This window comes from Ambystoma mexicanum, chromosome 7q (genome assembly GCF_040938575.1).
Source record: "Ambystoma mexicanum isolate Mex_15411 chromosome 7q, UKY_AmexF1_1, whole genome shotgun sequence".
Classification (NCBI taxonomy): Eukaryota; Metazoa; Chordata; class Amphibia; order Caudata; family Ambystomatidae; genus Ambystoma; species Ambystoma mexicanum.
In genome coordinates this window covers 1,134,694,241-1,134,721,109 of record NC_090941.1, presented here as the reverse complement: position 1 = coordinate 1,134,721,109, position 26,869 = coordinate 1,134,694,241, and the positions used below count along the sequence as shown (strand labels likewise).

The window sequence follows — 26,869 nt, the reverse complement described above, 5'->3', positions numbered from 1 at the left end:
AAGGAGTAAAACAGTCCAGATTGTAGTGTGGGCAACCGTTCGAAGGCTAATGTGTCAAAGGAAGAGTAAAGTCCAATGATCCTCGTGGGCTGTTTTATTATTGGGAATGGGACATGCTTGTTAAATGGAAGAGCTAAGAGGCATGTGTCTGGGGCATATACCTGGCACGGTGGCTTTCAGAAATTTACTCTGGATTGTTTTTTATATTTGACCAAAAATCAAATCCAGTGATCACTAATGTACTAGAGTGGTTTGGACGTCAAGGTATACGTCTGTGGGATAGGTGTGTGTGGTAGTCCTGGTGGATACCTACAGGCTCTCCCCATTTCCTAAATGTATTGATCTACTAATGATGCTTGATTTTCTGAGCGATTCCTGATCAGTGCTGCCTGGAGTGCTTGCTAATAGCTTGGGCTATGGGAGACATGTAATAACTAAAATTGTGTATTTATAAAACACCCTGGCCCTCATTACAACTCAGGCGTTAAGGGTTAACGCCACCGTTAACCCTTAACGCCTGATTCCCACCTTAACGCCTGCTTTTTGCAGGCGTTAAGTTCCATGGTGCTAAGGGACCTTGGTGCTAATTACGGCACCGTAATTTACGGTGCCGTAATTAGCGCCTTCCCCACTCCCATTATGCCCTATGGGGCAAAAATGGGAATGGGGAAGGGAAAATGGGAAATGGGGATTTACCGCCCCACTCACCTTGTAATGGGGCGGTAAATCCGCCATCCACCATGGTGTAAATGTAGTTTACACCATGGTAGTAAAGTTGGTGCACTTAGCACCTCAGTTGTAATGAGGGCCCCTGTGTTCTATTTCAGCAAACGAACATTAAAGAACTGATAATTCTTTTTTTTCTTACAATAAACCTTCTGAATCCCATGAAATATTAAGCCATACCGTTCCACAAGCGATAGGATTAGGTAAATGAAGGCCAGTTGTGTACACCATTACACCCTATAAGAAGAGTGGAAGGTGCAAGACTTCATAAACCTACAGCATGAGGCATGCTGGGCCCTACAGAAAGAAATACCGAAGAGAAAAGAAAACAGCAATGAACACTTATTCTTAGAGTTGAAGTATCAACGTGCTTTCACGGTGAACATGTGCATAGGCAAAAGCTAGAGTTTTCACTTCTGTTTAATTCTCGGGTGCAATCCCTTAATAAAATGGAGCAGGAGGCGCTGTTGCACACAAACTATATCATGTGGAGCTTGCATTTCTGATGGTTTTACCCAATTTTCTAACTTGCTGAAATGGTACATTTTCTACCAAAACAGCCATAGCTGCCACTGATCAATTGTCTTCCTTGACCCCAGGCAGCGGTGTTCCACGCCATCAAACCTGCTCTCACCGGCTAGACGTGCCCAGATCATGGCCCTAGCCAAGTGTGACACGGCAGCAGGAAAGTACAAAAAGCACAATGCATGTCATAGAGCGGCAGGCAAGTGCCATCTAGACAATAAACCTGCAGGACTGAGGCAAGATACGTATGGATCTGCTCATTACATGCTCTCCTCTTTACAGTATTTCCACACGGCTATATTGGTACTTCTTACGGCTTGTTCCGAAATAAAAAGGAATTTTGCGATTTGGCTCCCTTGTTCCCTGATCCGATGCTGCTATGGAGGACAGAATCATTGACTGTGGATGATAACATTTCATACAGGTGCGCTGTACATATTTAGCATCCATAATCTTATGAACACTAGCAGTTTCTGCCCATCAACGCGTTGCAGCTGTTGCTGGTGATCGCTTGCATTTAGCTAAGGCTTATAGCGCATGGGTGTAATTTTAGGGGGGGGGGGACAGGTGTGTTTGTCCCCCCCCAACTTTCATGGCACACCATTTTGTCCCCATTCATTTGGCTGGGGCACCTTTTCTTCAGATGTCATGTCCCCCCCAACATTTTCAGCAGTTACTCCACTGCTTATAGGCCAGTAATGAGTTTATGCCCCCTCTTCACTGCACTGAACTGGCGGTATTCTCCTGTTCATTCCATGCCGCCGTGTGCAGTGATGGTTTGCCTCTGGAAAGATCCCAGACTAGGAATCTATTATAAAAATAAAGCAGTACAGTTTCATATCTATAACTTCTATTGTACAACATCCTTTTTACAGTTGAAATGCACACTCGTCTCAGAACTGCTCCCGCACTTACCTGCTTGTTTGTTTGAAATGCAGTTTGCTACTTTCTTTTCTCCATCAGACCCTGCGTTCTGTCAGGCATGCAATGAGGTCAGAGGTACTCCTGCCCTGTATTCCTTCCTTCCCCAGCATGTCAACATGTCAACAGCCAATAGAAAGCTGTTGTGGGCAAAGGGGAGGGACGAAACTGCGAAACTGCAGTGCCGTGTTTTCATTTTGGTTTTGGACGCACAGGCCGCAGAAAATGGCTTGGCGGGCCGCATTCCTGCCCGTGGGCCGTATGTTGGACAAGCCCGATCTAGGTAGACGGCTACATATTGATCAAGGTAAGGAGGGAATATCTCATTGACAAAATATTGAAATGCAGCCGGTGCATTGCACAACCCGAAAAGGCATAACAAGGTATTTGTAATGGTACAGCCGCCAGAGAAAGGTACAACGCAAAGCAGAGTGCAATATTAGAATATTAACTCGATCTAAAAATGACTCAGAAGAGACAAAGTTCCACAGCTCGGCTCTTGAAATGTGTACAGTAGCTTGCTAACCTGGGTTCCAAATCACCATGTGTACGCCCCTGAATACAAGAACCAACGCTGACTAAGCAGCCTGCCCAGAGCCCTGTGGATGCGATGGGACATATTATCACTACGTAGGCTGCACGCAGAGAGCGCTGATAGACTGCGGGCCCAAAGAACAAACGTTACATGAATACTGGCTAACCTGAATGGCCCTCTGAGCTATAAACAATATACTTGACCACTAGTGCCTGGCATCCGAACTGCAGGAAGAGGGGAACACTACTGTTGCTTACCAAGATCACAACAGTGGCACTGATCGAGGTGAAACACCACAAAATAGTCAGAGTAAGGAGGCCGCTCGCAGAAAGCCCTGACACCAATACAAACTGGTTGGTTAGGTGAGGAGGAGCCCAACGTTGAGGATCCAAGTGGTCACGGGGGAGAGTACAGACAAATGTAGGGTCTGGAGCACAAATGATATGTGGGCCGGAATTAAAGAGGCTAACAGTGAAACACTCCATACTGGGACAGAACAGCAATGCACCAGTGTCTGACACCAGCAGTAACAAAGTAGTGAGACAACTCAGAGGAACGCAGCTGCACATTGACTACAAAGGAGGTACAGAACTGAATGAGGCGCTGTAGATTGTGGCAGTAGGGGAAGCTGACACGAGCTCTGCTACATATAATTGGCGGCGACAAGCATGGTGCCACCACAGGCAAGAGTGTCACTATATTCCAAGAAGTGTGCAGCAATAGCATAAGAAGGCTGCTGCTGGAGTGTGGGCTCCCAATCGGACACGAAAGAATTGATGGCGTCGAAACCGGGGAAGCCCAGGGGGAAGCAGGCATCAATGGACATATTTACGAAACCAACCCACACAGAAGAGGGGGCAAAGTCTGCGGAGCAGTACATACAAGGAGTAGCAACCCCATGTTGTGATGACCATAAGATAATGGAAGCCATTGCGGAGTTGAAGCTGTCATGGGAGTTCAAGATGGATACAGCCATTGCGGAGCTAAAAACATCCCTGGAATGTAAGACAGATGATGTTAGTGTGGACGTCAACTGTCTGAGACAAGATGTTAGGGCGTTGGCGGAACGCACAGGCTGACTGGAAAAGGAAGTGAAAGCAAACACAGCAAGATGTACAGCTAACGCCAGCGAAGTATCCTCATTGAAACAACAAATGTGCAACCTGGAGTGCAGCACAGAAGAGGCGGTGGGACGAGCGCGTAGGAACAACATATGCATTGTGGGACTCCCAGAAGGAGGAGAAAACCCAGACCCGACTAATTATATTGAAAACATGCTGCTGCAAGAAATAGAATGTGGTTCGCTCACGCAAGGGTTCACAGTGGAGAGGGCTCTTAGAGCCCTGACAAGGAAGCCACCACCAGGAGCCCCTCCCCGGCTGATCATCGCTAAAATACTGAATTATCAGGACAGGGAGAAGATCCTGGAGAACTTTCGTAAGGGAAACAGAGTGTCAGCAACCATCATGGCGTATCCGGATTAGACTTTCCTGGTACAAAAGCAAAGTCGGAACTACGTAGCTATTAAAAGAAGGTTGCGGGAGTCTGGATTCAAATATATGTTGCTGTACCCTGTGAAATTGAAGGCCCTGCACAACGGCAGAGTGTGTTTCTTCGAGAATCCAGAAGATGTGACAAAGTGGTTGGACACTATGAACTGCCCAGCAGGAGCGCATGATCAGACGGAGGACGGAGAGGATAAGTGAACTTCCTCTATGACATACTATGGGACAGAATGGGTGCTGCTGTGTAATGTGATAGGTAGAACTTTGTCCTGATGACAAGTGCACAACATAGAATATGTTTAAACAATAGTACGAGTGCACATAGATAACTAAATGGATAAGAAACTGTACACTATAATGTTAGCAAAATGCAAGAGTCGCAGGGGCAGCCCTACCTTTAGAGCAGTGCTAGGAAACACTATCGCCCCCAATAGGTTGTTTAGTTAGGATACAGGTAGTGCAGTACCCTCCTGCAGCGCTCTGAGTACCAACCATACATCGGGAAAAGAACGAGATGCGGGGTAGCCTGAGATACAAGTATGGAGCTGGGCAACAGTTGGGAACAGTTTTGGGAAAGGGAGGGGGTGGGAGTTGGGGTAATTAAGGGTAGTAAGGCCAACACGACTGCACACAGGAAACAGAGGAGGAGTAGGGGAGTAGAGCAGGATTTCAAGGTGTTTGATGAAAATGGGTGATCTCAGAATTGTAACCTGGAACATCAGGGGTATGAACAGCTACATTAAGAGGAATAGAATCATGACGTACCTTAAACGTCAGAAGATAGACATAGCGCTATTCCAAGAGTCCCAGTTCACTAGAGAGAAGCAAGAGAGGTTAACACGTAAATGGAGTGGGAAGATGGTAGGCTCGGCTTATTCAGCGTACGCCAGGAGGGTCCTGATCTGGGTTGCACCAAAAGTCCCCTACAGGGTCCTTGACACGGTGGTAGATAAGGACGGCAGGATGGCTATTATTAAAGGTTTAGTAGAAAACAAGGAAATATGTATAGTGAACACATATGCCCTGAAACAAGACACCACGGCATACTTTAAAACATTATATTCCAAGTTAAGCCCACATAGAGACTGTGCAATGATATGGGGGGGGGGGGGTTTAATTGTACACTGGACCCGACGATAGACAGGTCAGATGGTAAATCTTCTTGCCCAACCCCAGCTGGCAAAGCGCTGAATACTTCGCTGCACACACTGAGACTGGCAGATGAGTGGAGAGTGATGTTTCCATGGAAACGGGAGTATTCACACTACTCTGCCCCAGAACACCTGTATATGAGATTAGATTATATGTTTGTGGGAGAAATCGGTAGTACATGAGTTCACAGAGGCCGAATATAAAGCAAGAGTCCTGTCCGACCATGCCCCCCTGGGTACTACTTGGCAAATACTATCTTCTCGGGCCAAGATTCGAACCTGGAGACTTAGGGTGGAAGCTTTGAACGATGCAGGGTTCCGAGAACATATGAGAACAGATGTCCAAGAGTATTTTAAACATAATACTGGCAATGTAGATTCAGCGGGCACACTGTGGGAGGCCTTTATGGTGTGGGGCGGGGAGCAGCAATGGCCAAATCCAAAGGGTTGCAAGAGGTATTAGTACAAGACTTACAGAAGGCATAGAATAGATTGGAAACTATAAAAAAAGGGCTCATAACGGAACCCCAGAGGAGGCAAAGGAGGTGTCCCGCATTCAGCTAGAATGCAGAGAGCTGTGGGATAGACTGGGTAAATTAAGTTATAGAACGCCAACATGCAGAAGGGGATAAACCAGGCAGATTGTTAGCTTGGCTGTATAAAAGTGAGAATGTACAACAATCAATCCGAGTGGTGAGAGGGATTGATGGGAGTCTACAGGAAACACAAGAAGAAGTGAAGAAGTTTTTTTTGAGTACTAGAAGAACCTTTACGAAATAAACACAACAGAGGAGCAAGTGGATATACAAGAAGCACTATCGGAGATAAGTCTTCCCAAACTAAGTGTAGAGGAGAGACATAAACTAGAGATGCCTATTACGATTGAAGAATTAGATAACGTGATCAATGAACTGCCTACAGCCAAGGTCCCCGGGGCAGACGGGCTCCCTAGTGAATTTTACAAAGTATATAAGAAAGAGATTCTACCCCAAATGCTGGAAACGTTGAATGAAGCTTTAGAACAGGGCATGTTACCTGGAACGTTGAGGGAGTCGATAATCATCCCCCTCCTCAAACCTAATAAACTGGAGACTGAATGTGGGTCATACAGGCCCCTATCCCTACTGAACCAGGATGGGAAGGTTCTCACAGCAGTGATGACAATGAGATTGAAGCCTGTGATAAGTACACTTATCCATTCAGATCACACAGGGTATGTACCGCATAGGAACATTACTGACAATCTAAGAAGACTACACCACATCATGGACCACACAAATAGGGGAACACAAGAGGTAGCGGTGGTATCACGCGATGCGGTTAAGGCTTTTGACTCTGTAAAATGGCCCTGGCTGCTGGCAGTGCCGGAGAGGTTTGGTATGGGACCTGTATACATAAAGTGGGTGAAGCTGTTGTACAACACACTGATGACGAGAGTTAAGACGGGCTCCACCTTCTCCGAACAATGGCAGCTAAGCAAGGGTTCGAGACAAGGGTGTCCATGGTCCCTGATGCTCTTTATATTAGCGTTAGAACTGCTAGTGGTCTATTTGAGAGCGGAGTTCGGGGAGGTAGGTATAAACACACCAGGCGGGCAACATTTGATTTCATTATATGCAGACAATATGCTGCTGTACCTTCAATATCCAGAAGAGAACCTGCAGAACGTTTTGGAGGTGATGGCACGATATACCCTTGTGTCTGGAATAACAGTGAACCCCCATTAGTCGATTCGGTTCCCTCTAGGGGAGTATAGGGGTTGACTCATACAAAGGTTACCTGTGCTGCCGATTAAGTGGGAACTAGTAACATTCAGGTACTTAGGAGTAGATATATACCATGATCCCAAGGTGGAACACATGCAGAATATAGTTAAAGCAGTACACAAAATGGAGAATAGCATGTCTTTCTGGGCAAAGTTGCCACTGAAGATGGTGGTACTGCCTAGACTCTTACACTACTTTGCCAATGTTCCTTACGCAAATCCAAAATGTTTTTTCAATAGATTGCATAGCATGTGCTGGAGGTTGATATGGCATAACTCCTGGAATAGAGTGGCACTGTGGAATCTCCAGCATTCATGTGAACAAGGAGGTGTAAGGCTGCCCAATTTTGAGACACATTTCATAGCTAGTCAGCTACAATACGTGGACAAGTTGTTATCAGACGAACAAACATCAGAATCGAGGATGCTGGGAACGGTAAGCGCTCCGTTCTTCTTGAAGGAAGTTGTATGGCTACCGGATTCATACAAAACCAGTGAAAGCCAAATGCTGCACCTGGGTGTAATAGCTGGTGCAGGGCAAGGCAACAGCTAGGAGGTACAACACTGTACTCCCTGCAGATACCACTAATAGCGCTAGGAGGAGCGGATGAGCAGGTCAGAATGAACGTGCGTAAGAGCTGGGAATCCGAGGGGTTAGCTACAGTAGGGGATCTACTTAAGGATGGGGTACCCCAGACATTCAAACAGCTAGCAGAAGATACCGGTATACATGGTGGGCAATATATTACACATGCCAGACTGTTGAGTAGATTGAAGCAGAGATGGCCGGACTCCATAATGCCCTTGCAGGCCGTTGAAGCGACTGAATAATTTTATGATGTATCGGAAGGGGGACACGTAATATCTTGTATATATGAGCTACTAATGTCTAAGGCGGGAGGAAAAATAAATCATATTAGACGACAGTGGGAAACTGACCCTGGGGAACCACTATCAGATGAGGGGTGGAGTAGAGCAAAATTGTACCACAAAAAAGTATTGAGGAACTCAAGACTACAACAAATTCAGTTATATGTGATGCATAGAGCATACCTAACTCTGAAAAAGATAGCTAAGTTCAACCAAGCGACGGTTCAGGCATGCCCGAAATGTGGAGAGGTGGGGGCAGATCTTATGTATCCTATGTATATGGTTTGGGCGTGTGCAGAAATTGGCAGGTTCTGGAAGGAAGTAGCAAAATTGGTGGCGAACGCAGAGATTACTCTGGTTGTGGAGTCTCCCAAAGCATTGCTTGTTGGGGGGATTCCCTAGATCCAAATGGGCTCTGCATGTAAATAAACTTAAGTACCTAGCGCATATCCTGGCTAAGCGGAGAATAGCGATGGAGTGGAAGGCTAAAGCAAGACCTGTGGCATATGTCTGGTGGAAGGACTTGTTGAAATGGGCTAATGCAGAAACCACTGTGTGGCAGGAAGCATCTAGCAGGGAAGAGGAACAGGGAGGAAGAAGGGTCGAATAATGAAGATTGCTCATAACAAGTCCGACAACCTCAGAATGTGAAACACAAGAAACACATGCAAACCCTGCTCACGACTCTATTTTAGATATGTAAGCATAGGCATGGAATAAGCAGGAATAACAGGTGCGGTGTGGACAGAGTTTGGGAGGCAGTTGGGAGGAGGGAGAGGGTGTTGTTATGGCATAAATATGTTTGTATAGTGATCAATAACAATGTATTCAATGTTTTGTTTAAGTTTAAAAAGAAAAACTAACATTTTATTTTTAAAGGAAAAAAAAAAGTTATTTGTAATGCCCCTCTCTTGTCCGAAATGCGGTTTTCCACTCGTCTCCCGGATGGACTCAGATCAAATTGTATGCATCTCTAAGATCAAGTTTGGTATATATCTTTGCCCCTTGTACTTGATCTGTCAGGGATTGTACTAGAGGACGAGTGTAATGGTTTTTCACAGTGATGTCATTTATCTTTCTGTAGTCTATGCAAGGGTGTAATTCTTAACAATCCTTTTTAGGAATAGAAAATATAGGTGCCCCAGCGGGGGATGAAGAGTGTCAGATGAATCCCTTTGCAATGGTCTCTTGGGCTATTAACGCATAAGTCTTGCCTTACGGGAGGACAGCACCTGGAACCAATTCGATCCTACGGTCATATGACGGGTGGGACGGTAGTGCATCCACTTCTTTTGGATTGAAAACATCCTAAAATGCTCAATATCCTTTGGGGAGGTCACCTGATATGCTCTGTGATTTCTTTGATTGGAGTGCTTTCTGCAGGCTGCATGGGGGTCCTAATGGACTCTAGAAGGACTCAAGGGGACATGATTCAGCACAATAATCAGATTTAAAGACCCCTTTTGTCCAGTCTATATAAGGGTTGTGAAAAGCTAACCAATGCATGCCTAGCACAATTTGGAAGTATGGTGCATCAATGATATCAAATGCTATATGCTCGTGGTGAAATACTCCTCATCTCATATGGAAAACACTTGTATGTTTAGTTATGAGTCCGGATGTGAGTAGGGATCCATCTGTAGAGTGTATGTTTTCTTCACATGATTTTTCCAAAACGGTCAAAAGTTTTTTTACATGCGAACTGGGTATCAACAAAGATACCAGTGGCTCCACAATCAATTAGGGCTCTGGCATTAATTAATGGAAGCCCTTTGCATTGAAGGGTGATGCCAAGAAAAAAATGTGGTTAACTGCAGGCATAGGCAATAATAGGGACAGAGTGTCTATGGGTGTTTGGATTGTTCTCGGGTCTGTCAGTCCACCCCTCTTTACTGAGGACCCAAGGCTTTTCCCGACTGTTCAGGGCATTCACGCAAGTGGTGTCCTGAGAGACCACAATAGAAATACAGATTGTTTATATGCCAGTGTTCTCATTCTCCCTAACAGGACCCCTACTCCATCCACTTGCATGGTTTCAGTTAAAGGAACTCCTGAAGAAACGTTGATTGGAGTATGACTCACGGGTCGATGTAACTCAAAATGTTTCTGTTCCCCTCGTCTTTCTCCCTGCCTTTGTTCGATGCGTAGTGTCACGTCTATGTTTGATATCCATGAGTTCATTATGAACAGGCCACTCGCATATTCATCTCGCAAACATCTGACGAAACATAACAAGGCATTGATCATAGTCGTCTAGAATCGGGTCATGGTTGTTGATCCAGGGGGAAGCCCAGGTAAGGGCATGACCATCCAGATTCATGAGAATAAAGTCCACCTTAGTGGTGCTGGTTTTATACAAGTGGGGTCGGTTCATGAAGTGTAATATACATTGGGCCTCATTACGACCCAGGCGCTAAGTGGTTAACGGTGCCGTAAAAGTCTGCGGCGCCGTTAACCACTTAGTGCCTTAGTACAAGGTCCCTTTGCAGGACCCGACCTGAATGGCTGGTCTGGACCAGCCGTTAAAGCAGGGACCTGCAAAGGGACCTCGCAGGCAATTACGGTACCGCAATTTGCGGTACCGTAATTGCCGCCTTCCCCATTCCCATTGAGCCCTATGGGGCAAAAATGGGAATGGGGAAATACCGCCCCGCCAACCTTGGAATGGGGCAGTATTTCCCCATTTCACCATGGCGGACTCGTTACAACACCAGAAGCAACCATGGTGCTAATAGCGCCATGGTTTAGCGCCGGTGTTGTAATGAGGGCATTGTGTCATAAATTTAGAAAAATCGTTTGTTGACCCAGTGAACTTTTTCAGCATGGGCGGGGAGGGTATATGTGCCCCTACACCAGGTTCTCTTAATGCCTGTTCCCGATCCCTGCTCTCCCTTTGGCTCTGACCTGTTCCATAGGAGAACTGAAAGGTAGCAGGTTTAGTTTATTATTTGTATAGCGCAACCTAACCCTGAGGTATCTGGGCGCTTAGACATGGAGCATTTGTTACAGTTACATTACAGTAGAAGAGAAAAACAGAAAGGATTGTGACGACCAGGTTTCAGAATGGTTGGAATAGAAACAGCAGGCATACGGACCAGGTTACAGTGTGGTAATTATGTCTGCAACATGGCGTATAGAGAGTAGACGAAGGAAACGTTAGGCTGGGAAGACGTGCTCCCCAGACTGGAGCAATGGTAATAGACATAGCAGTGGTGCAAGTACAGTAATTAAGGGCAAACGGAAAGAACGTAGGCCAAGTGCTGATGATACATATCTAGAAAGTGGTGAGCTAATGTTGCTGGGTGAAGAGCTAGTCCTTCACTTTGGATCTAAAGGATCAGAAGGAAGGTTCAGCTTGAATGTTTGTAGGGAGTGTGTTCCAGCACTTTGCTGCTAACACCGGGAAGCTCGGCCCACCTGCACTTTTCAGGTTATACTTGGATAAATTAAGGCAGTGCAGATAAGATGATGTAGTAGGTCAGGTGGAGCTGTGCCTTGAAAATGTGTCCGTCAGGTATTGGGGAGCTGCCATAGACAAGTATTTGTGGGTGATGACAAGAGTGCGTAATTTAATTCTGTCACGTGCTGGTAACCAATGTGAGTCCCGTCTAATGGTGGAGATGTGATTGGTGCGAGGTATGTTTAGGACACACCGGAGGGCATTGTTCTGGAAAACTTGTAATCTATTCAGCTTGGGATTAGTAGAGCCTAGAAATAGTGTTACAGTAATCCAGTTTGGACAAAATCAAGACTTTGGCTAGGGTGAGGCAACTCCTTGTGGACAGAAAGTGTTTGCATGCGTTGATTAATTTGTTATTATAAGCTGTGGTGGAGGCTGTAGAGTTTACTCGCTTTTTGAGGGAGACAATGGCGTTAAGTAAGAAGATGAGGGTTTTGACCTCTTTGGCGACCTTGATGATATTACCATCAATTTTGAATGATTGGTAGCGGGGGTCCAGTTTGTTTAGGCGAACCTGGGTGCCAATGATCAGTAGTTCCGTCTTATCGTCGTTTAGGCAGAGGCTATGTGTAGCCATCCAGGCCTGTATTTCTAGATAGATTTCATTTAGCTTTGCAGAATCTCTCTCGTAGAAACCAGTGAGAGTTACGAGGACCTGGGTATAATCTGCATAGTTTGTGTAGGTGACATCCAGATAATCAGGACGATCAAAGAGGAGCGTGGTAAAGATATAAGCGTTGGTGAAACGCAGGATCCTTGGGGGACTCCGCACTGGATAGTTACTGGTTCAGCAGCCGCTGTGGGTGCACAGACCCTAGTTGTCCTATTTGAAAGGAAGGATTGGATCCAGTTAGTGGCGTTAGGGGAGAATGCTGCAACAGTGGAAAGGTGTTTAGTCAGGATTTGATGGTCGATCAAGTCAAAAGCTACGGATAAATCCAACAAGAGCAGAATGGCAAGGTTGCCCTTGTCTTTGGCTTCATCCATTTGGATTTTTAGGTCCAAGAGGGCTGTTTCAGTCCCATGCCTAGGTCTGAAACCGGACTGTCGTAAGAATAGAAGATTGTTGTCCTACAAGTGTTGTTGAATTTGGAGATAATCCACTCTATCTAGTTTCTTCAGGAGGAATGGGACTGTCGTAATGGGTCTGTACATTGATGGTGTGTTGGGATCTAGGTTAGGTTTTTTGAGTAGAGGCATGACCCATGCTTCTTTAAGGTTGTTAGGGACTGATCAATTCTTGAAGGAGATTTTAATCAAGGCTGTGATGAAGGGTTCCAATTCTTTTGCACCATCCTTGATAAATGAAGCTGGGCAAGAGTCTCCCTGGCAGTTAGATGGTTTGAGGCTTGAGATTATATTTGCCACTTCTTCTGCAGTTACAGGAGAGAAGTAGAATGGAGGGCATGAAGGCATTTGAGGGATGGACGCATTGCATGAGTGGGCATTGGGAGTGAGGCTTTTTTTTTGCTTTTGATTTTGGATTGAAGAAGGGCTATTTTGTCTGATAAGGTTTGCTGGATGTTAGCACACCAGGCCTTGTCCTTAATACAGTGTTCAGGAGGCGATGCAGGAGACTCCAGTTCTCTTGAGACAGAGAAGAGTTCTTTAGTACCAGATTTAGCATTCTGAATTCTGGTATTATAGATCTCATTTTTGGTTTTGGTAATGGCTGCTTTGTAGGTGACTGCAGCGCTGGAGAACCTTTCCTTGTTGGGAGAAGAGGGGCCTTTTCTCCAGTTAGCTTCAGATGTTCTTTTAATATTGCGTAGCGCTTTTAGTTCAGCAGAGAACCATTGATTTAAATGGGTGGCCGGTTCAGCTTTTCTTGGTGAAATTTGGTTAAGGGCTTGTTCTAAGGTAACATTGTAGAGGCCAACCAAGGAGGATGGCTCTGAATCTAAGTTAGTAGGAAGGTCGGTGATAGGCTGTAGTAAGGGTAAGAGGTCCTCTAAAGTTATGTTGCGTTGGTTCCTGGACAAGGATTGTGGTGCGATGACAGCAGGCATATTGTTGCGAGTACCTTTAGGTATGGTAAAGGTGATGCAATGGTGGTCTGACCAGGCACATGGTGTATTATTGAGCATTGTAACGCTGCAATTAGAGTCTGCCAGCCAGTCCAGAGTTCTACCTTTGGAATGGGTAGGCTCATTGATACGTTGAGTGAAACCCAGTTGTGCGATAGTGTCGCCCAGCATAGAGGTGCTAGAGTCATTAGGGTCATGGAGACCTAGATTGAGGTCGCCCAGTAAAATGATTTGTGAGCCTGGCTTGTTATTTAGGGTTAAAAGGTGGGTGATGTCTTCCTCAAAAGAGGATCTGGCTCCAGGGGGTCGATAGATGAGGTGAAGCAGGATAGTGCAGGTGTCAGTCAGTGGGAGTTTAACTGAGAGGAGTTCTGCTGCGGGTAGGCCAAAGTTCGAGAATTCTCTAAGGTTCAGGTGGGATTTGACTATAAAGCCCACCCCGCCACCTTTCCCAGTGTCTCTGTCGGATCGAATGATTGTGTAGATGTCAGGAATCGCTAATGATAAACTGGGACCTGCGGCCGGATGTAACCAAGTTTCAATAACAGTGAGAAAGTCAAGTTGGTTGGAAGTAATAAGGTCCGCAATGTCAGGTGCGTGAGCGACCAAAGAGCGTGCATTAATAAGAGCTCCCTTGATGGATGAGATATCAATGACTGGGACTCTTTGAGGTGGATTGTGGTGCATGGTGGAGCTGGCATCACTATGTGCACAGGTAGGCACAGATGGAGGTGTAGGGGTTGGAGATAAGCGGAACCTGTTGGAGCCATGTGAGGCAGGTACACTGTGAGTCATCAGTCTACAGTGGAGGTGAGAACCTAGTCTAGCATTTCTCTGGCTGAGGGGGCATGGAATCAGAGGTGTGGGTGGGGTGGCAAAGCGGGTGATCCATTCTGCAGGGCAGAAGGGATATACAATCGTGACAGTGGCTGGATGCAGAGTATCTAGGCATGGGTAGGTCTCCAGGGCTGGTAGGGATTTAGTAGGTGCTATGGTGTGAAGCAACGGTAGGATAGTTGCCATGGTGATCTTTACTCTCCGTAAGGTAGACATGGCGCGGAAGAGTGTGAGTACAAAGGCTAGGTACAGTGTAATGGGCTAGGAGCAATGCTAGGCAGGTGCTAGTGAGGGCTAGGTACGATGCAATGGGATCTGTACAATACAAACAATGCAAGAGGCTAGGTACAATGCAGGAGGCTAGGTCCAATGCAAGTGGTTAGATTCAATGCAATGGGCTAGGAGCAAAGCTGGGCAGGTGCTAGTGAGGGCTAGGTACGATGCAATTGGATTGGTGCAATGCGAGAGGCTAGGTACAACGCAAACAATGCAAGAGGCTTGGTGCAATGCAAGATGCTAGGTTCAATGCCAGAGACTCGGTACAATGCAATACGCAATGGGCTAGGTACAATGCAAACAATGCAAGAGGCTAAGAGCAATACTAGGCTGGTGCAATGTAGGCTTGGTACAAACCAATAGGCTAGGTATGGAGGGTACAATGCTGGGCAGGTGCTAAGGAGCTAGCTGATATCAGCATGTTTAGAGTAATGCAAGAGACAAATGGCCAGATAAGACACAGGCTAAATATGGAACTGAAGATGAACAGAAGGTAGGGCGGCATGGTATTGCATGTTATCAGGTGTTGCATACTGCGTATTAATGCCAGAGCAATTAAGAGTGGTCGCACAGAAATTTGGAGATGAGGGTTCGTAGATATGGCAGGAGGGTTCCAGAGTTAAGTAGCGATGTTGTGGTACCGCTGGTGACAGGTTATGACCATCGGGTTGTGTGATAGTCGTTGTCCATGCATGTAGTGTAAGCCTGCTCTGGCGATGAGGACAGATTGCGAATGAGGAGGGGTTGAAGGAACGTTGGACAATGCTTACCATATGGGGCTGCCTAGATGGGGTGGAGCCGGCTCCGGCCGTGTGTGCTCCAATGTGCGAACAGCGCAAACAGGGCCTTAGCCGACGCAGGCCTTCGCAGCAGCGTGCCGGCTTCCACCTGCCGGCAGATATGCAGAGTTCAAATACTCTACGTGTTGCCTAGCAATGTGTCAACAGCTTCGTCACAGTGCTGTAAGGGAGCAGGCGGCCATCTATGAACAGGCAGCCACAATAATTACATCAAGTAGGGCTTGCAGGAAATGTTCCGCATCAGTGGAACCCAGTAGAACGATCAGGGCAGTATGTAGCTTCTGTGCATGAACGTGCTCACCTTCCTGGCGGATGGCTCTCAATATAGAGCGCAGTGAGACCCAGCTGCTTCTGCAGTATGTGGGAGGGGTTTCGGCCGTACTGATGTGTGCCAAGTAGGTGAGGAAAGGAGCTGGGGCGCAAACAGGGCCTTAGCCTACGTGGGCCGGCTTCTGCAGAGTTCAAATGCGTTGCCTAGCAATGTGTCAACAGCCTTGTCGGAGTGCTGTAAGGGAGCAGGCAGCCATTTTACGAACATGCAGCCACAATAAATTACATCAAGTAGCGCTGGCAGGAAATATTCCGCATCAGTGGAACCCAGAAGCAAGATCAAGGCTGTATGTAGCTTCTGTGCACGGACATGCTCACCTTCCTGGTGGATGGCTCTCAAGATAGAGCATGGTGAGAGGGGTTGTTGCCACACTGATGTGTGCCGAGTAGGTAGGAAAGGGCTCCTGCCCTCTCCGCAATCACGAGTGCTGTGGCACGATCTGGGGCGCAAACAGGGCCTTAGCCTACGTGGGCCTTCGCAGTAGTGTCTAAGGCTTCTGATCCTTCCAGAGCCTGACGGTCCTCCACCCCCAATCTAACTGAGAGGGAAGTCATCATTGAATTTGGGACTGGAATCAGCTCCATAACCTTGTTCGCAATCGTCACATTGCCTAACCTATATGCAGCCATTTCCGTTTGTAGGGTTTTCATGGAAGAGTTATGTTAATAACGGACTGTTCCATCCTGACCAGTAGGAACCTAGAATAAGGTATTTGCACTCTGCTAGTACATGAATCTGTGGAAGGGTCAGTACTGGTGAGGATGAACAGACTACTGGGATACGCTGGTTATTCCTGCGGATATGGAAAAGCAGGGATCACTAATGGGACCCGGTATGCCTGGCTGTAAAGGTCGGTGGTTCAGTATCTTGGGGAGATTTCTTAGGTAACATACTGATGTGTGGAAGTAGGTAGGAGTCGGCACCAGGCTGGGTAAATAAAGGTACGGGTGAGAGGTCTAAAAGGAATCACAGGATCACAGAGAGAATGGGAAATGTACACATAGGACCTGATTCAGAGAACATTTTCCCATGAGATTGCACCATTATAAAACGCTTCTGTGAATCAGGCCCATAGTGTCTTACGTTTGTTGAAGGCAGACCAGCGGGTATAGTTGAAGAGTCATGAAGGCAGGGTCATGGAATGTATAAAGACAGCACTTTACCCAAGAACACTGTCACTGGGCAGAAGTTGTGGGTACACTTCCTTCTGTATCTGATTCTGAAGAATCCCAACCCAATGGTTTGCATTAGCAATCATACACAACACTTGATTGATAAAATAAAGAATCTAACTATGAAAACCTAGTGTTTTCCTTAATTGCCCTAATAGTAAAGTAACTTACTGTCATAACACAGCGGAGCTAAGAATGGTGTGTATAGCCTCTACACACTTCCTGGAAAGTCAGCGGGTGCATTGTAGCTTTGAACCGGAAGTGGTCTCAACACTTCCGGTTCATGTTCTCCACAATGCCCGACTGGTGGCTGGTGGGGCCACTATCTTGAGGCAGGTGCCATGCCAGACACCAGTCCCGCAAGACTCTGCACACCCAGCCCTGTGGAGAAACTGGGATATGACGGTGAGGACCTTCCGTGTGTGTATGGTAAGGCAGGTAAGGCCGAGGAAGTTCGGACAGTAGGTGTGAAAGAGAGGGGACCCGCCCATGGACACGCTAACAGAGTATTCCTAACAATGGGGCTGCTGTGCCTACCCCACTACTGGTGCCCCCCCAGCTTTGTCCAGTATAAGAGCAGGAACATACTGTAAAATATGCCAGCACAACCAGGGAGCCAGGTCCGGTGGATTCTGACCAATGCATGCCGGTTGCGTCGGGTGAGCCGAGCAGAGCGAGTAGTCTCGAGCAAGAAATGTTTGGTGGAAGAGATAGAGGGAAAGGGGGTAAGGTTACATTTGATAATTGTAGCCCCTCTGTTATGCACCTTTGCTGGCAAAGGAAATGAGAGAACCTGCTTCCCGGCCCATGCTCTGTTTCCCATTGCCTACTGACTGCAGCAGCCACCAGGTAACACACTTAGGGCCACATTCTCAAAACCTTTTGTGGCTAGTGCATCGCCTCACTTGCACTCAAAAAAGTAGCAACCCAATTCACAAAGGGCATCTGAATGAGTGCATCCCAGATGCCCATACACTTCTTGCCCCTTTGGGCATTTGCACAAGAAAGGGGCATTTCTGGGCATTTTAAGGTGCACCCCGAATACATGAATGGCATGCAGTTTAAAATGCCCAGAAATTAGGGGCATCCCTCTAGGCCTTTTGAAACAGGCAGAGGGCAGGCGCAAATCACGGGAGGGTCCTTTCTAACCCTGTCATGGTTTTCTTTTGAAGTGTGACAGCTGCAGGTTTCCCTTTCACTGAGACAACTCCTTTAGCGCCCTTTCTCAATGAAATGCGCTCCCAGCAGCAACATGGATGCTGGGAGCCTGTCACATGTTAGTGTTGGTTTATGCAAGGGGGCTGGACTGCCCATCTTTGCGCTTTGCAGATAAGGTGATCTGAGCAAATGAAACAAGCGTATTCTCTGTGCTCCTTTCGTGTGCGCTATTTTTAGAGAATCTAGCCCTTTGAGTCTGCAGCTTCTGCCTGAAGTATACTACCCTCTATAATTAGAAGTATTCTCCCAAACTGAGAGAAGATAGCTAATCACAGAAAGGGGACTTGGCTTTGATTCCGAATTTCAGGAGGTGTTCGGCTGAAGCACAATAGCTGGACTATCCGGCCAAACACTGCAGGGTTCAACATTACTGGGAACTATTTTGCTCCTGCTTCTAGCCCAGGACGAGCTTGGCTAGCTTGACACCTTTGGCTACCAGAATCTACTTTCAGCTCCTGGGGCCAACTGGTGGCATACAAACACACTTAAGTGACATCACATTTCTGTATTTGGGAATGTGTATAAAGAAGCCTTACCGACATCTAGAAGACTACCTTTCCCAGAAACACTTCCTGTCCATGCCAATACCCCTCTGAACTATCTACTTGTCTCCCTTCTCTAATGCTTAACTAAAATTCTAGAGGGCATAGCGTTTGACCACATTACCACCTTCCTGCAGGTCACTAGACTTTGCACATTCCAACTTTCTCACAATTGCCTACCACTCATACATTCTTATCATCCTTGATCTCCCTGCTGTCTCTGCCACTGTCAATCACTGCTCCCTCCTGCACCTGCTCCCTAACATGGGCATCTGCGTCCTACCCTTGACCCGCTCGCCTCCTACCCGTCAGACTGGCCCTTTCCCATCACATGGAACTTCAGCTCCTCCACCCCTCTCACAGTGGAAGTATCCCTAATGATCTGTTCTCCTCCTACTTCTTTTCACACTAAACACCTCCTCTCCAGGCAAACTAACCTCTTTGGAAACTTTTCCCCATCACCTGTTCGGTGAAAAGGCAAAACTCTTCCTCCCCTTCCCATCCTTCACCCCTGACCTAGTACCATATCATTCCAATGCCCAATGCTCAACTCCTCTAGGTTCTAAATCATCCATCTCCCCACTGCCAAACCCTCACCACTCATAACCTCCCCAATATCCTCCAAACTCCTCACCCTAACCCCCAAGGCTTGCAACCTCAGGGTCCTCCTTCAATTTACTTCCTCTAGTCCAGCCCACCGAATAGAGGCATAATCCGCCACGTCTTACTGTAATCCTGTCTTCAGCTGATGTTGACCTGCAACAGATGCCTTGGGAACCCCCACTGGGAGAAGGTTCTGAATGAGGTGCCACTGTTACATGCAATTGAGAAGGAGAAGTTGGATAGGTAAGAGGAGTTCCAGTCAAGGGCAGAGCCACAGATGCCCATGTTAGAGAGGCTGTGTAAGAGGGTGGGGTGATTTAGTGTGGGGAGGCTGCAGGTGAGGGTGTGAAGGAAGGTGGAGTGATTCAGTGGGGGGAGCGAGGGTGTATAGGAGGGTAGGATGATTCTCAGTGTGAGGAGAGTGTAGGAGGTTAGGGTGATTCTCAGTGTGGGGGAGGATGGAGAGAGGGCGGTGGAAAGTTGGAGTGATTCACAGCCCGTTGACAGTGGGAATAGAAGATGTGTTGGAGAGCAGGGGTGATGTACAATGATGCAAGGGTGGGGAGAAACGGTGTATGCGAGGGTGGGGCGATTCACTGTGTGGGGAGCGTGGGGAAGGATGTATAGGAGGGTAGGGTGATTCTCAGCGTGGGGAGGATGGAGTGCGGGTGTATTAGAGGATAGAGTGATTTTCAGTGTGGGGAGGATGAAGTGAGGGTGTATAGGAGGTTAGGGTGATTCTCAGTTTGGGGAGGATGGGGAGTGAGAAGGTGTGTAGAAGGGTGGGTGATTCACAGCCTGGGGACCGTGGGGAGAGAGGATGTGTAGGAAATGGGTGATTCACAATGTGATGATGGCAGAGGGAGAGGTTGTGCAGGAGGAGGGTGGGTTGATTCACAATGTGGGGAGGGTGTGTGAGTGAGTGCGTAGGAGGGCAGCGTGTTTCAGTGTGACAAGTGTGGGGGGAGACAGGTGTTATAGTAGGGTGAGGTGTCCAGTGTGGGATGGGGTGGTGATTTAAAGTGTGGGGAGTGTGGGGTGTGTAGGAGGGTGTGGTGATTCACAGTGTGGGAACGGTGCAAGAGAGGGTGTGTAGGAGAGTGGGGTGATTCACAATGTGGCGACAATGGTGGACAGGGTGTGTGGGAGAAGGGTGAGGTGATTAACAGTGTGACAAGGGTGGGTGAGTGGGTGTGTAGGAGGGTGGCGTGTTTCACAGTGTGATGATGGTGGGGGAGAGGGTGTTTAGTAGAGTGGTGCGTCTATTGTGGGGAGGGTGTTTAGTTTGATGTGGGGCCTGGTCCAGGTCAGGCCACAGAGGGAGAAATGAGGACAAAGACACAGTGGTGTGCCACAGGGACCCGCCTTTATTGGCTGGAACACATGTGACTGCTGATGCAGTCTCTTAAAGAGATACACCACACTCCTCCCTTTTCAGGTTTATTTTCAGATAAACAACAAACAGAACATAGGCACTTATTGCATTACACAACCACTTGTAACACAAGTGAATAAAACACAAATATGTAAATTCAATGATACGAACTGATGAACTACACTAACGGGTGCCCTCTGGCATCAGGGAAAGTCTACTTCAAAGTCACGCAGATAGCTGGGCTGCCTGCAGCGCTTTCGTACAGGGTAGCGCTTCTCCCCTCCAGGGTTCGTCCTCATCCGAGGCCAAGCCTCCTCCTTGGTGGGGTCGCGCTGTCTTGCCTGTCGCTGGATGCTGGGCCTTCCTAGCTCGTCCGTTCTATTTCACTGTCGAGGCTCGGCCAATGCCGTATAGACTCGGCCCATTGGCGTCGCTCGGGGCTTGACTCTCATCTTTCTGAACCAGCAGGAGTTCCTGGTCACCGTCGTGTTGCCATCCGATGTGGGTCACCATCGATCCTTTCATATCTATCACCCTGAGGGGAGTTGGCTCGTGAGCCAGAGACAATTTCCCTTGCACATTTCTTGTTCACACCAGCACCCGATCCCCTATCTCCAGGCGGTCATTACTCAGATTTCTCCGGTCATTATCCCTCTCGTTTGCTCTTCTCCTTCCATTAGATACTGCCCCGTCATTGATGATTCCTGGTGTCCGTGGTGTGTGGTCTGGGAGAAGTCCTCGTGGACACCGTTGAAATAGTGCTTCAGCGGGGGCCACCCCTGTGGAGCAATGGGGAGTCGTCCGATACTCTGCCAAGAACTGGTACAGGGCATGCTTCTCGCACTCCCCTTGTCCGTGGACTATCCGGAAGACCTTGTTCAATGTCATCAGTCTTTCGGCCTCCCCGTTTGCTCTTAGCCACAGTGGCGCGATCTTACGGTGGGCAACACTGTGGTTGCGCAGATAATCCATGAACCCTCTGCCTTGAAATTGAGGCCCATTGTCGGAGCATATTTCCATTAGGAGTCCATTCATGGGAAAGTCTCTCTCCAATGCCGGTATTGCATCCTCCATGGATGTGTAGTCAACAGACTCGACCTCAGGGTATCTTGACCACTGATCGACGAGGACCACAAAGTTCTTGTCTCTGCAGGTCGATTCGAAGTCCATGTGCATCATGCCCCATGCCACACAGCTCCTCTCCATTGACTCTATCTGGGGCTCTTGTCAGTGCGGCAGCGGCACCTGGCACCACAGAGTTGCAGATAAAATCTTCCACCCGCTCTTTGAGGCCCGGAAACCACACCTTCATGTGGAGCCACGCCTGGGTTTTGACAACACCCTAGTGACCTACGTGCGCCAGTTCCAGTGCTCTTCCTACGAGGCTGGCAGGAACCAGCATCTTAAAGCCCTTCAGCACAAGGCCATCTTCCATAAATGTGAGTTCTCCCCTCACTCTCTACATCTGCTCTAGCGCCTTTCTTGCCTCTGTGGTCCGTGCCTCAAGCTTTTCGAGGACTCTCCGCCACTCGCCCTTTGTTCCAGCGGCCTGGAGAATTCTGAAGCACTCTTCATTGACTGAAGCCTTTCTAATATCGTCGATTGCCATGAGGGTTGGGGACATTGCATCCGCTACACTGTTCAGGTACTCCTCCGTTTCCGCCTCTTCAGTACTCTCGTTCTCCCCGCTAGGGTGGTACGACAGGTAGTCTGCAGCGTTGGTGTTCCCCAGGCGAAACGTGAGTTTGACATCATAATCCTGTAGAGTGAGCAGCCACTTTTCGATTCTTGCCAGTGGCTTGGAGGAAGTGCCGGTCATGATTGGTATTAGGGGCTTGTGGTCCGCGACGACCTTCACAGGTTTGCCGTAAATATACTGGTGGTAATGTCTGTAGCCCCAGATCACCGCCACGGCTTCTCTTTCAATTTGTGAGTATCTGTGCTCCGTCACCAAAAGTGCCTGGCTGGCGAAAGCCACTGGACGGTCCGACCAGTTTTCGCCTGGCTGCATAAGCACAGTCCCTAAACTGAACGGGCTGGCGCCAACTATGATCTCTGAGCTCTTTTCTGGGTCGAAAAATGCCATTATGTCCTCAGCTGTCAAGGCCCCCCTTTATGTCGTGTGCATTATTTCTTTGTGAGGCTCCGGAGTGGCTCTGCAAGGGTAGCTAGGTTCCGTATGAACCTGCCACAGTGCGTGGTCATCCCCCGAAAGCTACGCACCATCAACACTTTGACCGGGGCACAGGCTTCCCTTATGTCCTTCACTTTCAACAGGTCAGGGGAGATGCCACCCTCCTGGAACACTAATCCAAAGAACCCAATCTTCCTCTGCATAAGTGCACACTTGTTCCAGTACAGGGTTAGACCTAGATGTTGGATGTGCTGTAGGACCCTCTCCAGGCTCTCCAGAGTCTCCTGCTCAGGCTTCGCAAAGACCATGATGTCATAGCTGATGTTCATTGCTCCTTTCAGGCCAGCGAGAGTCCCCTGGTGGTGTTTTGGAAAACCTCTGCAGCTGACGATATCCCAAAGCTCAGGCCCTTGTACCTGTATAGGCCTTTGTGCGTGCTGACGGTAGTGATATAGTGCAATTCCGGATCTAGCTCCAGCTGGTGGTATCCATCATGGAGGTCCAACTGGGAAAAATAACGGGTGCCCTGGAGGTCTGCCAGGATGTCGTCCAGGGTGGCGTGATGTGTCGTACCCGACGGATCGCTCTGTGCGGGAGATCGCGCTGGTTGTTTGGGCTTCCTTGCAATTACAATCGGTGAAACCCACGGGGTTGGATCTTCCACATTCTCTATAATGTAAGTCTGAACAGGTTGTCCAGCTTTTGTTCCACGCGGTCCCTTAGGTGAAATGGCACCCAGCGATGCTCCAAGGTGACAGGTTGGACCATGGTGTCGATGTGCAACCACACCGGTTCTCCCACCTGTTTCCCAATAAGGTATACTCCAAATGTGAAATTAACAATGTGTAACACCTCAGTAGTGGCGCACCCCAGTAGAGTCACCTTGTTCACCTTGGTGACAAAAGAAATGGGCCCTGATGGATGTATCTTCATGACGAACCCGGACCACGAACGCGCCCTCCAGGGGCAGAGGCTGTTTCCTGCCGAACGTAAAAATGTGCAAGTGTGTCTTGCTTAAGGGTGGCATGTTATCCAGCTGTCAGCAGTGGTCCTCTGCCATGAAGCTCATAGAGGCGCTGGTGTCAATTAACACGAGACTCGAGGAGCCGCAGATGCAAATTACACACCTGGGCTGACGTCGTTTTGACCTTTGCAGCACCAACATGCTCGAAATGAAGAAAACATCCTTCCCATCTTCTTCCTGTTCTTCGGGCTCGTCCTCTTCTGCCATTGGTTGTTCGACTTGGGCTACATTGCGCTGCGACCTCTGCATCACCGGTCTCGTGGACGCCTGACATCTTGAATGTGTTGATGGTGAAGGTGCTCTGCAGATGCGCGCAAAATATTTGCTATGCCACAGTGACCGCACATGTGCCCCTTCACTGGACAGTCTTTGGGGTGGTGCAGGTCATAACCGCAGCTGAGTAACAGGGATGTATTTCCCCCTCTGTCTTCTTTCCTACTCCACTGCTGGCGCCTTTTGCTTCTTTGAAACTGCCTCCGCCCTACTGCACATGCGTCCTCGAGCTTGACGGCTTTCATCGTCAAGCAGATCTTTTTCGCCCGGACATCCGCTACCTCGTGGAATTGCCCCAGCTCCAAGATGTGCGTGAGCATGATTCCGGACTCGGCCAGTATCTGCCGCTGCAGGTTTACCGCAAGGCAGCCTTGTATGACTTGTTGAGGCACCTCATGCTCCACTTCACACCAGGCACATGCCACTGACATGTGTCCTGATGTGAAAGGCATAGAGAGATTCCCCCTCTTTCTGTACAGAAGTCCTCATGAGGATTCTCTCATAGTCCACATTCGCCATGGGCGCAAAGTACTCCAGCTCAGCCGCCTCGGTGGCAGCAAAAGTTGTGTCCACGGGCTGTAGAGTCTCAAAGATGTGGTGTACACCCGGGCGGCGGAGTATAGCATAAGGGACTTCATTGTTTCGTCATCGTCGTCTTCTCCCGTGGCCTTGAAAAACATGTTCAACCTCTATACCCATGCGTTCCATCTGGGACCCCGCGATGACGCGGCTCCTGAAATATCAAACTCTTGTAAAGTTGCGAGTTGCGCCGATGAGTGCAGTATTCTGGCAGCCAGCGGTGCCTCATTTTCCTCCCCCATAAATCACAGCCATGGTGGTCCTTTGTTGCCTGGCGAGGGATGCACCAGCAAAGAATTCCAATATGGGGCCAGGGCACACAAGCACTCACTTCATGAGCTGCAACCTGCCCACTGTTGGTCTACTGGGTGGTGGTTCGCAAGGGCGCACAGGCACTCCACTGAGGAGCCGCAAACCAAAATGTAATTGGCAGCGCGTGGCGCTGGATTAGGGGCAGTGTCGCCCTGCACCGGATGCTGCCTGCACGAGTTGCACAAGGGGTTGCCCCGTAAGGAGGAAATGTTGGGCGCTGCGTGGAGCGTGTAGCACCGGGCCAAAGGGGCAGAACCACGCCTGCGCATGTGTCTGGCCAGCAATCCGTGACTACGGGTTGAAAATAGTGTTTCTGTCCGGTATATTCCTCAGTTTGTTAAGAAAGCAATAACAAACAAAAAAAACATTTACCCCGCTCCGTGGACCGAAGCAGGGTAAACCGCCCCTCCACCCCAGTACCTTCACATGCCAGGCGTCTGACACGGCTGCGTGGCAGAGGCAGGGGAGGTGGAGGAGGGGCCACGAAGTTGTTGGGTCGTGTGGGCGTACGTAGAAAGCCTGCCGCAGGCAGGAATGGTTCGCCTGCAAGAGCGGGATCATCTGCCTCATCACCAATTTGATGTGGTGCCCGGTCCAGGTCAGGCCCCAGAGCGAGTAATGAGGACACAGTGGTGTCTTTCTCATTGGGTCCCCCACTCCAACTGGCGCATGCGCCACAGGGACCCGCTTTTATTGGCTGGAACACACGTGACTGCTGATGCAGTATCTTAAAGAGATACACCACATTTAGGACGGTGTGGTGATTCACAGTGTAGGAAGGGTGGGGGAAGAGGGTGTAAAGCAGGGTTGGGTGTCCAGTGTGGGGAGAGTGTGGTGATTCGCAGCCCCCAAAACAACTATAGACATCAAGGAGGATGCAAATTGAAAAAGAGATTCAAGTGGTGAGCAGTTTTGAGAAAGTCGGAGGACCATTTCCAGCTCACTATCTACCACTCGTGAAGGTATCCCTCTCCTCACTGGCCTTATTTTTAATTATTTATAATGTCACAGCACTCACGTTTTCCAATTCCATACATGAGAAAGGCACCGAGTCCTGTTTTTTTCTTGCACTTCTAGTTTTGTCGTTTCATTTTAAATGTAGGACTGCAAATTCGAGAATTGCAAAAAAGAAAAAAAACAGGATTCGTCAGTCCCTCACGATGGGGAACCCTGAGCGCTATGCAGTGTTCCTGAACGTTTTTTCTTCATTAAACTTAACAACAAAAATAAGTGCATTATCCCCATGTAATAAAGGTCCCTATCCGCCAGTCCCATTTCTGAAGCCAGCAGCTCTCTGCATGCTGGGAATGACAGCCCCTCCAGTAACCGAAGTGCAGTTTGATAAAATGTCGGAGATGACAGAGGATGAGCCTCTCGCCTTGGGTCCGGTTGGAACAGTACTGGAAACAGCTCACCTCATCTGAACCCTGAACAGGCCATTCTCCCCAGTGGTCTTGGGTGGATTTCTCCCCAGTGATCTTGGACAGATTACACTGCGATTACCTCCTGCTGGATTCAGAGCAACTGGCGACAGAGCTGAAAATCCTGGAAGAGAGCAAGCCCCTCTCCCCGAAGAGTGCACTGAGGCTGCATGGAACAGGAGACTTAATCACTGAAGCATGCGCACAACTCTCCCCGGAGTAATCTGCGGATGTCATCGCTCTACTGAGGCTGCGCAGTACCAGAGACACTGTTCTACAGCCACGAATCTCCGGAGCATGCGCACAACTCTCCCCGGAGTGATCTGCGGATGTCATAGCTCTACTGAGGCTGCGCAGTACCTGAGACACTGTTCTACAGCCACGAATCTCCGGAGCATGCGCACAACTCTCCCCGGGAGTGGTCTGCGGATATGAGCGCTCTACTGAGGCTGCACAGTACCAGAGACGCCGTTCTGCAGTACGAATC

At 48.5% G+C, this 26,869-nt stretch overlaps 1 pseudogene; it reads right to left on the bottom strand.

The window, feature by feature from the left end:
• LOC138528698 (zinc finger protein 420-like) overlaps positions 1–26,560 on the bottom strand; it is a 41,317-nt pseudogene extending 14,757 nt beyond the window's left edge.
• Between the last annotated feature and the right edge of the window lie 309 nt (positions 26,561–26,869).